The following is a 6089-nucleotide window of genomic DNA, read 5'->3' as shown; positions in this document are numbered from 1 at the left end:
TTCATTGATTTTAATGTAGAAAAACATGAGCTTTTAATGTAGAAATACAGCAGCTTTTAATATAGACAATACAGCAGATTTTAAGGTAGAAAAACAGGAGCTTTTAATGTAGAAATATAGCAGCTTTCAATGCAGAAAAACAGCAGCTTTTAATGTACTGTAGAAATATATGAACTTTTAACGTAGAAATATAGCAGCTTTTAATTCAGAAAAACAGCAGCTTTTAACGTAGAAATATAGGAGCTTTTAATGTAGAAATATATTAGCTTTTAAAGTAGAAATATGGCAGCTATTAATGCAGAAATATAGCAGCTTTTAATGCAGAAAAACAGCAGCTTTTAATGCAGAAATACAGAAGCTATTAAATGCAGAAAACAGCAGTTTTTAATGCAGAAAGAAAGTAGCTGACAATCGAGTTTTGACTTTGGAGCATAGACAGATACACCTCTGTATGAACGTCATATTAATGATTTTTAAAATCCTCACAGTTGGATGGCATGAATCCGTTACATCACTGGGGGTGATAACGCCCTGAGCCAGAATGGTGTTGGGCTTTCATAACTATCTATTCCTGTGGGTCACACAAGTGTGAAACAACCCAGTGACTGAAGACTTTCTCCTGAACAACTTTGTGAATCAACATAACGAGGAGGAGGAAAATTGGGGGGGGTGTTGCCCCCTGACCCCCATCCCCCCACCGAGTCTGTCCCCTCCTCTCACCCCGGTCTGGGTTTACCCAGCTCCTCCCACTCTGCAGAAAGGCAGAGTTGGTATTCAGAGGGGTCGTCTGAGAGCTGGATGAATGGCTCAGTGTTTCAGGGGGCATGAATGCAGAGTGTAGCCCCTGACAGACAGGCATGTTCATTCACATACCCAGTTTTCCCCTTTCACCACACCTCACTCTGTCCCCCTGCCATGAATACTAGCCTGTGCTTACACACACAGACACACAGACAGACAGACAGACAGACTGACTGACTAGTGGGGATTAAGAAAATACTCCTCAGTTCCACTTTCTCTCTCTCACTCACACTTTCTCTCTCTCCCCTTTGTGTTTATTTGTTCTTTTTCATCTATTTTCATCAAGTTGTTGTTTCATTTCTCAATCCCTCCCTCTTTTTTGCCTCATTAGCCTATTTTTATCCTCTTGTTTGCGTGTAGTTAAATAGTGGCTTTTGGGGAGTGGCGTGGGGTGTGGGAATTGAGGCGGAGAAGAGGGCCTTTGAATCCTAGCTGAGATCACACGACAGTGTATGTATGTTTAACCTTCATTAAAGGGGAAGTGTGAGGGGACACAAAAGTCATTTTCTCCAGGAGAGGGGGATAGAGAGACAGAGAAAAACCCTCCAGGATTATGTTTTTATGTTCTCTGTGTGGTCTCCATTGATATGTATGGTGTGGGTCTATAAGTTTAGACCTTTCTGTATTCAAACAAGATGGAGCAAATGACATCACTTCAGACTGACCAAATAACACAGTATTGTAACTTAGAGTCACACTGACATGGTAATACAAATGTTAGCAGAGAAATGTACATTTTTGAGAATGTGATAACTTTAGTTTACTGTATTCTTACATGTCCTTTTACAGTAGCTCTGTGCAAGTGTTTCACAAAAAAAGGTCAGTTTAATGTGTTTTTTTCAGCATCCTTATATTAATGCACTCACACTTTAGGGTTTTTCCCAATACAGCACCAATGATTCTCCAGTGATTATGTTAATGTAAGCTCTGGTGTTATATTATGGGAACTGTGTTTCCATAGCTAGGGCTGACAATTGTAAAGAGCATAATCAACAACCTCTGCATCCTCAACACAGTTGCTTAGTAATATGCTTAAATTCAGCGGGTTGTCTCGTCTGATCTGAGGTGGAATTGTTATGTAGCCCAAATGCCAGCTGAAAGGTATCAGTGACCTGGCCTTGGCCCCCATCAGAGCCTTTTTGGTAAAACAGTTGAGTAAATCCTTAGTGGCAATTCGACATCTGGATAAGAGTGTATTGTATCTATACTGAACAAAATGATAAATGTAACATATAAAGTGTTTGTCCCATGTTTCATGAGCTGAAATAAAATATCCCAGAAATGTTCCATTCCATTTCTAAACAATTTTGTGCTCAAATGTGTTTACATCCTTGTTAGTGAGTATTTCTCCTTTGCCAAGATAATCCATCCACCTGGCAAGCTGATTAAACAGAAAGATCAATACTGAGGTGCACCTTGTGCTGGGGACAATAAAAGGCCACTCTAAAATGTGCAGTTTTGTCACACAACACAATACCACAGGTGTCTCAAGTTTTGAGGGAGCATGCAATTAGCATGCTAACTGCAGGAATGTCCACCAGAATATTGCCAGAGAATATAATGTTAATTTCTCTACCATAAGCCACCTCCAACATTGCTTTAGAGAACTATGCACTCCCAGGCCCACCCATGGCTGTGGCCCTGCCCAGTAATGTGAAATCCATACATTAGGGCCTAACAGATATATTTAAATTGACTGATATCCTTATATGAACTCAGTAAAATATTTTAAATTGTTACATGTTGCATTTACATTTTTGTAAAGTTAAGTTAATAACTAAACTACATTTCATAAACTCCAGATTCTGGTGGATATATCTGTATTGAAATATGTAGGCCTAACCTCTCTGATATTTTATTTTATTTAACTAGGCAAGTCAGTTAAAAACAAATTCTTATTTTCAATCACGGTTTAAGAACAGTGGGTTAACTGCCTTGTTCAGGGGCAGAACAGACTTTTACCTTGTCAGCTTCGGGATTCGATATAGCAACACTTTCGGTTACTGGCCCAACGCTCTAACCACTAGACTCCCTGCCGCCCTGATATAGCTTGTTGATCCCTCTTCATAAAGCAGCACAGGCACTCACAACATTACTACTCTCACAACAGTGCCATTTTATTGGAAATCTAATATTTTGCCCCTTTAAGAGAACCAAGTTGGTTGATCAGGAGGGGTCAGACAGTCACCGGGATATTTCATTGTGGCCAAGCCCCTTTAAAACATTACGCATATCGGGGGCTGGCGTATCTATGCTGTCGTGAGGATATCTATCCATTCTCGACACTATTCACCGGGTACATGTGGAAATCGTAGAAAGCGCACAGTGCAATTTGAGAATAACATCAAATCAATACGAGCACGCATGAGTTGGGTTTATACCGGGAAATGTACATGAACATCGCAGGTCTTTTACTAAAACTGAGTTGTTTGAAGCGCGTCTCGTGAAACAATCTAATACCAACCAAACTCAAATCTGAACGAGAGTGGACTTTGTGTTCTCCTTAAACCTGCAACCGTTGTGATTTGCCTGGATTTAAAAGCACAAGTTGCGGACAAATTGGATAAGACACCCCAGGGAAGGGCACTGAATACTTGCACGAAATTGCAGGTCGTGGAATGAAACCTCTTTTATAAGAATTGAAGGTGAGTGAAGGATTTCTGAGCTTGTGTTACTCCCATGGCTCCAGGCCAAGTGTGAACCTACTTTTGAGCCTGGCAAAACCCTGTTTGTCAGAAACGTTCCATAGTTACTGCACGTAAGGGTTACCTAGCAGGGTGAATGTGACCAACCGCACTAACGTTGAAAGCACACATCGGTATATGGAATACAACGTTGCTATGTAAAATGAGTCTTCAGGTAAAAGTTGAGTGCGTAAATAAACGTATGTGGTAACGCTATGTACTATCACTAGGTTATTACAACCCAGTTGTCTTTTGCATTAGGCTATCTGGCGTCAAATTGTGACCACACTACTTTTAGTTGGCGGCTACAATGTCACTAGCAAAATATTCTTAGTTTGGTAACAAATGTTGTAACAACTACTTATTGCCTTGTGATACATTGTTGTAATTCTCGAAAATAAATCCATAGTATCCTGTGTATAAGTATCACACGAGTATTTGAGGTAGAGTCAAAGCCAATGGAAGGTTGTAAAGCAACTTCGCTGCTGTTTAGTTCATTGAACCCCAGCAGGCGGTGGATCACCGGAGAAGGACTGCTTGTTCTGTTTCTGCAGCCCGTTTGGTCGGTGTCCGGCAGGCGTCGTTGCTCTACGCTGCAGTCTCCGGAATACTTCTCCGGTGGCATTTCTGTATAGAAAATACTTATTATTGTTATTACTATTATGTCTGGGTTTTTTTCAGATAGTAATTACAACTTTCATTGCTATGTTGAAGAACTTACCGGCAATGTAACCAGTGTATCAAACTTTGATTTTGGAGGCAGATTGAACAAAAATGGAGGGAGGGCGTAATTGTGATAAAGAATTCCTCTTCAAGATATGTCAATAATCGTCAACCTGCATATTCAGCTGGTTGACACACTGATCCCTAAGTAACATGTTCACAGGTGTTTGATCTGTTACACAGTTTGTGTCCCAGTATGTGGCTTGACAGAAGCAATTCTATGGAAGATGTTACAGCTACAGTCATGCACCCCCTCCCTCCACACACAGGCAATCCACTCAAAAAATGCGGGATAAATAACATGCTTTGATGGAATTCAGTAGATTTACTACTATTGGTTGTCTTGTTAAGGCTAAGTATTTAACCTGTTAGACGGTCCTTTAGATGGGATAACGATGCTTGTTAAGTAATGTGTCACAAAATGACAAGGAGAAAGGCATGTGAAAGGCTCGACCTTGGTATTTAGTCTAAAGGTAAGCAGTGATTATTTTAAGTGTTGTGTATAGAATTAGGCTGAGATGGTTATTAGAAGGTTCAAGTCCAGGCCATGATGTTTTCTACCACTTCATTTTTATTTCTAAATGTGTGTGTGTTTTGATATTCATTTATCCAACAACATCCCTGGCAAATGTAGACAGAAGAGCAGTCTGTGAGAGTGAATGCCTGATCTCTTGCATCCCTCAGGGTTAACAGACCCTGCCTCAGTAACCTACCATTCCTCAAATGATGGCCATCTGTTCTTTTAAGCTCATAGCTGCCCTCATAACTGAAGTGACAGATTAAGTTATGACAGCGCCATAAACCCAGAAACCACATGGAATGTCCTATCTTGATATTGATTGCCATTGAACTTCTTGGTCGACCCGGCATGTACAGTGCATTCGGAAAGTATTCAGACCCCTTGACTTTTTTCACATTTGTTACGTTTGACTTATTCTAAAGTGGTTTGCCCCCCCCTCAGCAATCTACACACAATAGTACAGCAAAAGCAAGAACTGTTTTGTAAATGTATAAAAACTGAAATCACATTTTACATACGTATTCAGACCCTTTACTCAGTACTTTGTTGAAGCACATTTGGCAGCGATTACAGCCTTGAGTCTTCTTTGGTACGATGCTACAAGCTTGGAACACCTGTATTTGGGGAGTTTCTCACATTCTTCTCTGCAGATCCTCTCAAGCTCTGTCAGGTTGGATGGGGAGCGTCTCTGCACATCTATTTTCAGGTCTCTCCAGAGAGTGGTTCGGCCACTCAAGGACATTCAGAGACTTGTCCCACAGCCACTTCTGAGTTGTCTTGGCTGTGTGCTTAGGGTCGTTGTCCTGTTGGAAGGTGAACCTTCATCCCAGTCTGAGGTCCTGAGCGCTCTAGAGCAGATTTTCATCAAGGATCTTTCTGTACTTTGCTTCATTCATCTTTCCCTCGATCCTGACTAGTCTGCCAGTCCCGGTCACTGAAAAACATCCCAACAGCATGATGCTGCCACCAGCATGCTTCATGGGAGGGAGGGTGCCAGGTTTCTTCCAGATTGGGATGCTTGGCATTCAGGCTCTGGTCATCAGACCAGAGAATCTTGTTTCTCATGGTCTGAGAGTCCTTTAGGTGCCTCTTGGCAAACTCAAAACGGGCTGTCCTGTGTCTTTACTGAGGAGTGGCTTCCGCCTGGCCACTCTACCATAAAGGCCTGATTGATGGAGTGCTACAGAGATGGTTGTCCTTCTTCTCCCATCTCTACAGAGGAACTCTGGAGCTCTGTCAGAGTTACCATTGGGCTCCCTGACCAATGCCCTTCTCCCCCGATTGCGCAGTCTGGCCGGGCGGCCAGCTGTAGGAAGAGTCTTGGTGGTTCCAAACTTCTTCCATTTTAAGAATGATTGAGG

General features: G+C 41.7%; 1 protein-coding gene across 1 annotated transcript in view; it reads left to right on the top strand.

Moving 5' to 3' along the window:
- The first annotated feature begins 3026 nt into the window (after positions 1-3026).
- The window catches only part of LOC112246198 (plexin-B1-like), a 213265-nt gene continuing 210202 nt past the window's right edge, over positions 3027-6089 (top strand). The window contains exon 1 of the mRNA XM_042324787.1: positions 3027-3446. The gene's annotated coding sequence lies outside the window, so the exon portion shown is untranslated. The remainder of the gene's footprint in view (positions 3447-6089) is intronic.

This window comes from Oncorhynchus tshawytscha, linkage group LG07, assembly GCF_018296145.1.
Source record: "Oncorhynchus tshawytscha isolate Ot180627B linkage group LG07, Otsh_v2.0, whole genome shotgun sequence".
NCBI classification, from domain to species: domain Eukaryota; kingdom Metazoa; phylum Chordata; class Actinopteri; order Salmoniformes; family Salmonidae; genus Oncorhynchus; species Oncorhynchus tshawytscha.
The sequence above is the reverse complement of the archived record's forward strand: the minus strand, read 5'-3'. Positions and strand labels throughout refer to the sequence as shown.